We start from the raw sequence: 11402 nt of genomic DNA on the forward strand, positions 1-11402 counted from the left end.
AGATAATTGATGCTAAAAGATGTAAAACTCAAAATTCATTAGCAGCAATGTTTCCCATCATGTAAAGAGAACCAAGGAGAAATAGGAGGGGGTGGAGAAATTAAGTTTATGAACAGAACAGAGATGTACTATCCTAATGGATTTTAAGATCAAATTCTATCCTGCTTTCTGCAAAGCTCAGATGCAGTCTCAGAGCTTGTTTACTCTGCAATAACCCAATATACTCCCTCCCTGCCCCCGCCACCAAATTAATCTTTCTGATTAAACTTTTTTCTAATAAGTTTTCTCTTTCTTAGAACAGAAGATCTCCTAAAAATATACTGTGTTCACAAGCTTTAAATTATCACATCTATATGGAAGTATTTTCTAACTTATTAATTAAAGGAATGAATATAATGTATATAAAGATTTATTCAAAGTATCTGACTCAAGAGAAAATATGAATTAATGGTCACTTTTAGTCTAAGTTATCAGGTATACATACATGTTGTCAAGACACAGGATATTAGGGGGTGATATTACACAATGTGAGATGAAAATGTGATTCAAGGCAATTGGAATAAAACCTCCGCTTGGCCATTATTTTCTTAGACTTCTCAGAAAGCACATCTTCAAGTTCTAGCTCTGTGAAAGTCTCCCAATCCCAATCTTCTTTAAATAAAATAATCAAGTCTTAATTTATGAAATGAAATTCATCCAACACCAAGTTGTGCTTACATTAAGGCTGTGTTCCAACTTATGTGTATTAGAATTAATAATTGCATTTAGCAAGGTCACTATATAGAAGGTCAATATTATATTTCAAAGCACTTTTATGTTTATATGCCAGCAACTAATATGTATAAAGTAAATTTTAGAAATGACACATTTATAATGGCAGCATGAAAAAAAAACATCTGGTAAAAAAATATATAATTTTTAAGTTACCACAATCTCTACACAAAGACTACATAATATTTTTGAGAGAAATTAAGACCTAAATAAATGGAGGGATATATTATATACATAATTTGGAAGACTCGATGTTAATTCTCCCCACATTGATCTAAAGTGTCAATATATGTCTTCTTACCCCCAAAACTCAGCTATATTATTTGAAAATATAGTAACTTTTTCTCAATGACCAAGAATAACTGAGATAATCTTGAAAAAGAACAAAGGTAGAGGACATATAGGTTTTATAATAAAGCTATAGTATTTAAGACAGTATGCTACTGGTGCAAGGATAGAGAAGGTCTAGAAGAGAAAGCCCAAAAGCAAATCCAGACATATAAGGATTCCTGACTTACAACAAAAATGGTAATGCAAAGTAGTGGAAAAGAATAGGCTTTTTCAATAAATGGTCCTGAGCCAATTGCAGAATCATATGCAATCAACTGAATGTTGACTTTTAACATTCATATGTGCAAAAATAAATTCTAGATGAATTATTAATCTAAATGTTAATGGTGAAATAATAACATTTCTATAAAATAATGCAAGCAAATATTCATAAAACATATATTCATAACTCATGGACACAGTCTAGTGTGGTGCAAACCAGAGAGAAAGGAGGGTAGGGGTTATGAGTAAATGGGCAAAGTGGTGGGAACAAGGAGAGAGGAGACATTGCTAGGGGCAGAGGGCACACAACGCAGTGGGCAGATGGTGGTTTGTAGAATTGTGCACTTGAAACCGGTATGGTGTTGTGAACCAATGCCATCCCAATAAATTCTATTTTAAAAAATAATTTATAATAGGAAAAAAAATCTCCTAAACAGAACATTTAAAAATTAATAATTAGAAATAAAATTTAAGTAATTTTGTTTATCAAAGGAAACCTTTTAAATATTTTAAAGGTTAGACAAAGATATCAGCCTAAATCAGTGGTTCTCAAAGTGTGCATCCTAGATTTCCAGGTGTGCCCTATGGTATTGCAGAGAAATATATGCCATTTGGGGACCAAAAATCCAAAAGGGGTTTTGGAGTTTAGATTTTAGGGGGACAGAAGTGTGGGGAATTGGCTGTAAGCTGACAGTCTGTCCAACCTCCCACCTCACTTGCCTGATTAAGTTGCAAAAGGCTGTTAAGCTGTGGTGCTGGATCGTACACTACCTTACCTTGTTCCCTGGAAAGACTGGAGGCAAGTTTCTTCTATCCCTTGTTTGGTGGAAAGTTAAGATATGTATGATAAGGGTTTTCTGTATTCAACACAATTAAGAGTAAAAAGAGAAGAATTCTTCAATGTATTGATGAGGAAATGAAAATTTGTCTTTCAAATATATGCCCAAACATTGGACACATCAGGCTCATGTTTCTCATAAACACAAGAATAAAAAAACTTAACACATTCATGCTGGGACCTGCTGAATTTACTAAATCTTACTAAGAATGTATCTATATATATATAAAGATATCTTTTTTTTTTTTTTTTTTTTGTATTTTTCTGAAGCTAGAAATGGGGAGAGACAGTCAGACAGACTCCCGCATGTGCCCGACCCGGGATCCATCCGGCACGCCCACCAGGGGGCGATGCTCTGCCCACCAGGGGGCAATACTTTGCCCCTCCGGTGTGTCGCTCTGTGGTGACCAGAGCCACTTTAGCGTCTGGGGCAGAGGCCAAGGAGCCATCCCCAGCGCCCGGGCCATCTTTGCTCCAATGGAGCCCCGGCTGCGGGAGGGGAAGAGAGAGACAGAGAGGAAGGAGAGGGGGAGGGGTGGAGAAGCAGATGGGCGCTTCTCCTGTGTGCCCTGGCCAGGAATCGAACCCGGGACTTCTGCACGCCAGGCCGACGCTCTACCACTAAGCCAACCGGCCAGGGACTATTTTCTTATTTTTAACCCCTCTTTTTTATGAATTCTAAAAAGCATAATTCAAAAAATGTTTTTTAATGTCAGAATAAATTTAATTTTGTTGTATTTATTTTGTTTAATTACCATAAAAACATGCTTGGACTTTATATTTTTTTCTTTAATATCTGACTTAATTGTTATAACATTTCTCAGAAATTTGTATATAGTGCACCGACAATTATTTGTAGGATTTTAAATGTACCCTGACTTCAAAAGTTTGAGAACCACTGACCTAAATGCTTATAAACTATAAATGACACAAGTCAAATATAAAGAATTTCTCAGTTAGAAAAATGAACAAGTCTAAGACATTTCATAAAAAGAGATATACAAATTGCCAGTAAATACAAGAGAACATACTATTCTCATTAGTCATCCGGGGAATGCAAAGTAAAACACAGAAAACACTATACAATACAAATTAAGTCAAATTTAGAATAGTCAAAATTAAGAAGATTGACAAAACTGATACTGAAGATATGAAAGAACTGGAAATCTTGCGTAGTGAGGGGGAGAAGGCAAATTAGAAAAAAATGTTTTGACTGTATGACAGTAGGAGAAAGTAGGAGGGAACTTTGAAAGTACTGGGCATATGCTATTTCTTGACCTGCATGGTGGGTTACTCATCCAGCTGTTTTCTTGTGATCTGTGCAAATAACAGCATGTATGTTCATTGAATATTTTTTTATTTAGAATTCTTTTACTAGCCAAGCATTTTTGTGTGTTGATTAGGTACCTGATAGTGTTAATGGTGAATTGAATTTTATTCTTTTTTTTAAATGCCAATATCACAATGGTGAAAACTTGATCTACCCCAATAAACAGTATATTTTTTAAATAATATAATAAAAATTAAAAATACACAAGAAAAATATTTTACAGCTAAATTAGAAAAAAATATATGCTGACGTTTATAGATAATATTACTGCATTTTAACTTCAGCAATGCTAATCATTCTCAGGAACCGCATTTGTGGGGAATCTCTAAGAAAAGGTAAAAATAGCTGATCAAACATGCTTTCTGACCTCTGAGATAAATTAGTTTAAAAAAGATGTATTGGCTCCTTATCATATAAAACATGAGATACCATAGCAGTGTTTTTCAATTGCCACACCACTAGAAATTTCATGCCAGTCCACGAAAGAGTTAACAAGCCTGACATTGTAAAGAGAATTCAAAGAAGCATAGACTTAGAATCTTCCTAGGGCATTTGAAATCTGATAGAGAAACAAATAACACTTATGTACTTTTTAAAAAGTAATTTATCAATCCAATTTATTAAACAATTATATTAAATAGTATATGTAGCAAAGGGGAAGAAATTATACATAGGATCTGGTAAAAGAACACTTTTTAGAGTAGGTGATTTTAGCAAGGTTATGAAGATTACATTTAAGGGACATTAAACTCCAAAGGTTAATTTTTAGATAAGTTTGGAATGCTTAAAATTAAACCATCACTGAATAAAATGAATGTTGGAACCTGGGTAAGGTTAGGAGAGTAGAGAACCACGGTTGGTGTTAAGCCAAAAAATGATTGGTTTTCTCCCTCAAAGAAAAGTTAAGCATCTTTCCTCCCATAACATGTAGTTTAGTCCAATTCTGATTTTAATTGTAGTTTCCTCTTTCTATGCTTTTCTTGCTCATTGATACCTTCTAGAAAATAGGTATCAATCAACAGTCCTCTGTTTCTCTTAGAACATCCAGATTACAGCCTTATACTTGGTAAGCACTCAATAACTGTGTGTTGAATAAATTAATCAATCAATAACTAATCAATAAAGACAGGTGAAAAAGATAAAAAACGCCCATTAACAAACATAACAATAAATCTAGAGTTGTGGCTCTAATTAGTTGTGACATTATGAAACTGAAAAAGAAATAATTGGAAATCAAACATTAAAAACAAGCCAAACAGTTTCCAAGTGAATATGAGAAAAAAGACCCCAAGTTATCTAGAGCAGCTGCTAGGGAACTTCAAAGCAGTCAACAGAGGCAGCTTAAAGAATTTTTGGCTCCTAGGTTGGTAGCAGATATTAAATGCTTCATTTATTGAGCACTAGTTCCTTTAGGACCACATACATTAGTATTCATGTACTTTTATCATAACTGCATTTACTTTCTTTTGGAAATTAATAGGTAAATCTAGTAAGTACTGTAATTAGTTTGGGAAGTCATGAGATAAAACATGCTCTGTAAGAAGAGGCAAATTATATACATTCAACCATTTAGCTATATTCAGCTTTGAATCATTACTACTAAAAATATGCAAAAATACACAACAAAAAGAGAAGCATTCTTTTTTCTTATACCTTTTAACCAACTTAATTATCTTTAGAGTGGCTTTTGGTGTATTTAAATGGAGAAGCATTATTGTGCAGCTTTTGTAAAACAGACCTGAGTAAATTGTCTCCTTGACCATGATGAAGTTCTTCACCCAGTATAATATCTAGATTTTATTAGGTACTCAATAAATGTTTATTTTCTTTTTCTCCCAGGTATACTAAACCAGGTAAAACACAAGTTAATATTGTAGAGACCATATAAAGATTTGTATTTTCCACACGGAATGTTTGTTTTAAATAACCTTGACCTTACTAAGCAAAAAGTATTATGTATATTATATTATTTAATTTTTATAATAATTAAGTTATGTTTTACAATTAAATTACAAAAATTCACTTAAATTGTTATGATAATTATATTATTTTTCATAGCTTGACATGTAATCCTTCTCATCTTTGGCATCTTTAACTTCTTGGAAACCTATACTAAATATATTGCAAATAGATGTACTCTTTTTAGGAAGTCAGATGCATTATCCTACATTACCAACAACAAAACAACTACTGCAGAACCTTAATCACTCTAATAGAACTAAATTAACAAGGAGAAATCATTGCTTTACACCATGGCTTAAAGCTATGCAGGATATATATAATAGGAATCTCATGAAAGTCTAGTATCTGTATTACCACACACATGTACATATATAGACAACAGAATCAAATACAAAGTGTCTTAGAATAATAAAATTGAGTATTACTGGTTGAGTATTGCAGTCAATATGTAACTGTAAATACCAAAAAGAGATCCACAGGTTATACTTTTAGCAGGAAAACTAACTCTATCTAGACTTCTGCTTTGGCTTTCATAGGACTCAGTGCACCTCCATAGTCAGTAATATAAAGTCATAATTGTACAGGTTTCTAAATGTCATAAGTCTAATCTGTTTCTCACCTAATTAGCCAAAATGTTAGAGACTAATTCCATTGGTGTTTTGAAATAAGTAAATACACAAATAAACAAATAAGGAATTACTAGGAAAATGAGCTAAAATACCTCCGAAAGAATTCTGAAGTCTTATATATGCCATGTTTTCTCCCAGGTCAAGCATTTTCTTTAATGTAATTATTCATAATATGTATAGCAAGAGCTTCATTTATTATGTTCAGTAAACAAGTTTTAAATATTCTATTAAAATGTAAAGTTTTAAATTATAGATTATTTCTAGTTATTAATAGGAAAAACAGTGTAAACACTACCATTCTTGCCCATGTTTATAATAATACCTTCTAACACAACTGTCCAGTGCAACATGATCTTTGTCTAAGCAGAATGTCAGTTATGTGCAAAGTTTCTTTTTTCCCCCTCTTCTTTCTCATTCCTTGACAACTGTTGTTTGATGGATGCTGTGTGATGGAGAATGTGGTGTTTGGTTGATGTGTGGTGAATAAGGAAAGGACTGCATTTTTAAATAAACAACAGAAATTTCTTCCTGACAAAAGAAATAAACAGTAGAATTGAACTCTCTGAATATACCTGCAGTAGATAAACAGACCACAACCATAGAAGTAAAACTTTGATTTCTCTATGACAAAAAGTATCCAATAATCACTCAATGAGAGAGAATCCTTAGGTAGGAACAAATCTCAAATTTATACACATCCCTGCTGCTACTAGAATTCAAACCTCAGAGGATCCTTACTTCTGTCATGCATATTGAGTCTACAACTGAAAATAAAATACACATGGAGTTAACCATTTCTGAAAGATACAATGGATACATTGTGTGGCACCATTAGGGAGGCAGGAAGACCTTCCTGGGAAAACTGTGTTTATAGTCCATAAAGAATGCCTGCTTTAAAATATTCACCCTAAAATTAAGAATAGTAAGAGTTCTCCTACAGTACATGAAGGCCAAGCCAGACTCACAGAGAAAATTTAAACTGCAATGTTTTTTAATCTGAAACATTTTGAGTAATTTTGAATAATTCCTAGAGTGGATTAATAACTTTAAGCATTACATGATCCAAGAAAGACTCAAGAATTATGCATCTGATTCCAAGGTCAGAGGAGATTCATGGAAAAATTGCAGAAGATGCTGTTTGGAAATTAACTGTGAAGGGTTTCGAGATCTAGCCTTCCTTGAATTCAATTAGGAACCTCCTCCCCACTCCCAACTACCTTCCCAATACATTCCAAAGCACTTGAAGCCTTCTAAAATTATATTTTATCTAATCCACTAAAATGTAATAATAATATTTTCACTTTCAAAAAACCATGTTTTTTATATTCACCAATGCATCTCATAAGAGGTTAATATCTAAAATTTATAAAGAACTTCTTAAACTCAACACCAAAAAACAAACAATTAAAAAATAGGCAGAGGACCTAAATAGACACTTGTCCAAAGAGGACATACAGATGTCCAATAGACATGAAAAGAGGCTCAACTCAATATTGCTAATCATCAGAGAAATGCAAATTAAAACCACAATGAAATATCACCTCGCACCTGTAGAAATGGCTATCATCAATAATTCAACAAACAACAAGTGTTCGTGAGGATGTGGAGAAAAGGGAAACTTCATGCACTGCTGGTGGGAATGCAGACTGATGCAGCCACTATGGAAAGCAGTATGGAGTTCCCTCAAAAAATTAAAAATGGAATTTATTCAAAGAAACCCAAAACACTAATTCAAAAAAAAAACAAAACCATATGCGCTCCTCTGTTTATTGCAGCATTATTTACAGTAGCCAAGATTTGGAAGCAACCCAAGTCTCCATCAGCAGATGAGGGTACATTTGCACAATGGAATACTACTCAGCCATAAAAAGGAAGGGAAGCTTATCATTTTCAACAGTGTGGATAACATGGAGAGCATGATGCTAACTAAAATAAAGCAATCAGAAAAAGACAAGTACCATATGTTTTTACTCATATATGGACTATAATGAACAAAATGAATTAAGAAGCAAAATAGAGAGACTCTTCTAGAGCAGGCTGACAGCTGTCGGGTGGGGAGATGTTGGGTGAAGGGGATGGAGGAAGCGAGCAACAAGGACAAGGAAAAACAAAAAAAGGAAACCTCATGGACACAAACAACAGTATGGTGATTACCAGCAGGAAAGACGGGTTGGGGGATGTTGGAGAGGGTACAGGAGGGATAAATGGTGACGGACAGATATTTGACTTGTGGGAGGCGGGGTAAATACACAATATAGTGCACAGAAGATGTGTTATACAATTGTGCACCTGAAACCCGTATAATGTTGTTAACCAGTCACCCTAATAAATTTAATTTTTAAAAAACAATCTTTTCTATAGGACAGGGGGTACTAAAGAGCAGATGGGCACTCCCATATTCATACATGCATACATGCATATACACTTGATCTTAGCCAAAAGGCCGAGAAGCAATGCATACATGCATATAAAAGCAACAGAGATAGCAAACAACTGGTTTTTCTGTTCTTTGCTGACCCAAGAATTTCATTCAGAATATAAAATGGAAAGCAAGATCAACATATGCAATATCCAGGAAAAAAATTAAATTAATGATGTTAAAAAATAGTATTTCTTTTCAATCTAAAAAATTGCAACAGTGTAAGAAATACTTAAGTTGGGTTTTTGAAAACCTACCTTTTAATCCTAAAATTGCTTTTTAACTTTTTTTTTTTGACAGAGACAGTGAGAGAGTCAGAGAGAGGGACAGATAGGGACAGACAGACAGGAAGGGAGAGAGATGAGAAGTATTAATTTTTTGTTGTGGCTCCTTAGTTGTTCATTGATTGCTTTGTCACCTGTGCCTTGACTGGGGTGCTACAGCAGAGTGAGTGACCCCTTGCTCAACCCAGTGACCTTTGGTCTCAAGCCAGCAACCATAGGGTCATGTCTACCATCCCACACTCAAGCCAGCAACCCCATACTCCAGTTGGTGAGCCCATGCTCAAACCGGATGAGCCCACACTCAAGCCAAGGATCTCGGGGTTTCAAGCCTGGGTCCACCACATCCCAGTTTGATGTTCTATCCACTGCGACACGGCCTGGTCAGGTGCTTTTTAACTTTTGTCTAATTTCAAACTTTGAAGTAAAATTATATAGAGCTCCATCTGTCATCAATTTCAAATGCATCTTGTTTTGTTTTTCCACTAATAGGATCTTGGGTATTCTTTGCTCCAATCTCTTTTAGGACTTGGAAAGTATGTACATTTTTGGCCTAATGAGAAAGTCTCTACTTAGAAATTGCCATCAACAGCATGCCTCAGAAATTATCTTTGAACTGCTCAATATTTGTTACAGTTGGAGCCAAGAAACAATGGTTAGTAATGTCTTGTGAGTATTTTTGGATTTTCATAACCACGTTACATTGTATAGAATCTAGTTCAAAAGTTTTTGGAGAACCTTATTTTTACATCACATTACTCTATCTTTGAGATGTAACCTAGTGATACAATTTTCAATTTGCTTTTTTAATGATCCTTCAGCATTTATTAAATTTCAAACCTTTTTTTGTTTTTTATAACTAAATGTATTCCTTCTATTTTTACACAGTCAATGCTTCTATAACCTCAAGTTTTTCTCACTTTAAAAAGAATAGATAAAAGTGAAGTGGTTGCCAGGGGGAGGGGAAAGAGGGTAGGAGAGTGAAGAGGGTGAAATATGTGGTGATGGACTTTGGGTGATGGACAAACAACACAATCAACGGTTCAAATGCAATAGAGATGTTCTTCTGAAACTTATGTATCCTTATTGATCAATGTCACCTCATTAAATTTAATTTCAAAATAAAAATAAATGCAAAGAAAAACAGATTATTTTGGCCTGTTTGTAACATCTCTTACTCCAATGGTTTCTAATCATCTTTGAATTCTGTTACTGATTATATTTGATTAATCAATGCATTCCACTGCTTTCTCATCTATAATATGTATGAACTAAGTCAAATACAAATAGTCTTGTTTTTAGACTTTTCTACAATACCTTTGACATACCCAGACATACTTGTATACAAAAGCAATCATCAGAATTTATTGTTTCCAGTGCTATCTATGCTATGCCCTTGGCAGTATCTTCTGGATTCCAGGGTTATAACTGTGTCAGAGTTGGCTCCCTGGACATCCCGAGAATTCTTGGAAAGCAAAGGTTATGGACACATAGAAGTTTAGAGAGAGAAGACATTGTCTTTATTAAACCCTTCATCTTTCTGATGAGCAGACTAAGGCCTTAGCAGCGACAGGACCTGCCCAGTGTCTAGGCTCCAGTTGATAACAGTGGAAGGCAGGGATTTAGGTAGCATTCCTTGCCTTGTTTCTGAGTTGAAGTCTAGCAAGTTAGTTAACTAGATGGTATCTTAGCCTCTTTAATTTAAAATTACAGTTTTGTGCCTGTTAGGGAAGATGTGTTTAATGAGTCAACTTTAAAACTACTTAATTTACTTAGAGGAAGAAATAATTGAACATGAACTAATGAAAAGGTTAGGAAAGAAATGATATTCAACTCTTTTCTGCCAGAGTTCAGCTCATCTTTTGCTAATTACATATCGTTCTCAAGCCTTAGTTTTCTCTTTAGAGAAATGACACAAAAAATACCTGATTAGGTTTTTCTGGGATTTACCAACCAAGAAAAGAAGTGACATATAAATACATAAAAACACAACAAGCTAAGCATGTGCTGACCACTTACACAATTAGATTATTACATATAAAAGTATTTTATTATTCCACATGAAAAAATAGACTATCCTATGTGAATTTTTGTGAAATTACCTTTCTAGATTATTTTATGTAAATTTCCATATTGACTACATTTACTTTCAAACATGCTTCTCCAGAGACAAAAAAAGAGGGGGGGGAGAATTATGTGAATGTGGTATATATGTGTTTACATACATACACATGCAGAAACAGAGACTCCAACTTGATCTGTAAATGTAGGACATCTTTTTTTTACAGAGACAGCCAAAGAAAGGGACAGATAGGGACAGACAGACAGACAGGAAGGGAGAGAGATGAGAAACATCAATTTTTTGTTGCAGCTCCTTAGTTGTTCATTGATTGCTTTTTCATATGTGCCTTGACTGGAGGGCTAGAGCAGACTGAGTGAGCCCTTGCTCAAGCCAGTGGCCTTTGGGCTCAAGCCAGCAACCATGGGGTCATGTCTACAATCCCACGCTCAAGCCAGTGACCCCATGCTTAAGCTCAGGGGTCCCCAAACTACGGCCCACGGGCCGCATGCAGCCCCCTGAGGCCATTTATCCGGCCCCCGCCGCACTTCCGGAAGGGGC

At 34.7% G+C, this 11402-nt stretch overlaps 1 non-coding gene across 1 annotated transcript; it reads right to left on the reverse strand.

Moving 5' to 3' along the window:
- Window positions 1-8345: 8345 nt before the first annotated feature.
- Window positions 8346-8537, reverse strand: LOC136309672 (U2 spliceosomal RNA). The gene has a single exon (XR_010726351.1). It is a non-coding gene; the product is annotated as a U2 spliceosomal RNA (small nuclear RNA).
- Window positions 8538-11402: the final 2865 nt, after the last annotated feature.

This window comes from Saccopteryx bilineata, chromosome 6 (genome assembly GCF_036850765.1).
Source record: "Saccopteryx bilineata isolate mSacBil1 chromosome 6, mSacBil1_pri_phased_curated, whole genome shotgun sequence".
NCBI classification, from domain to species: domain Eukaryota; kingdom Metazoa; phylum Chordata; class Mammalia; order Chiroptera; family Emballonuridae; genus Saccopteryx; species Saccopteryx bilineata.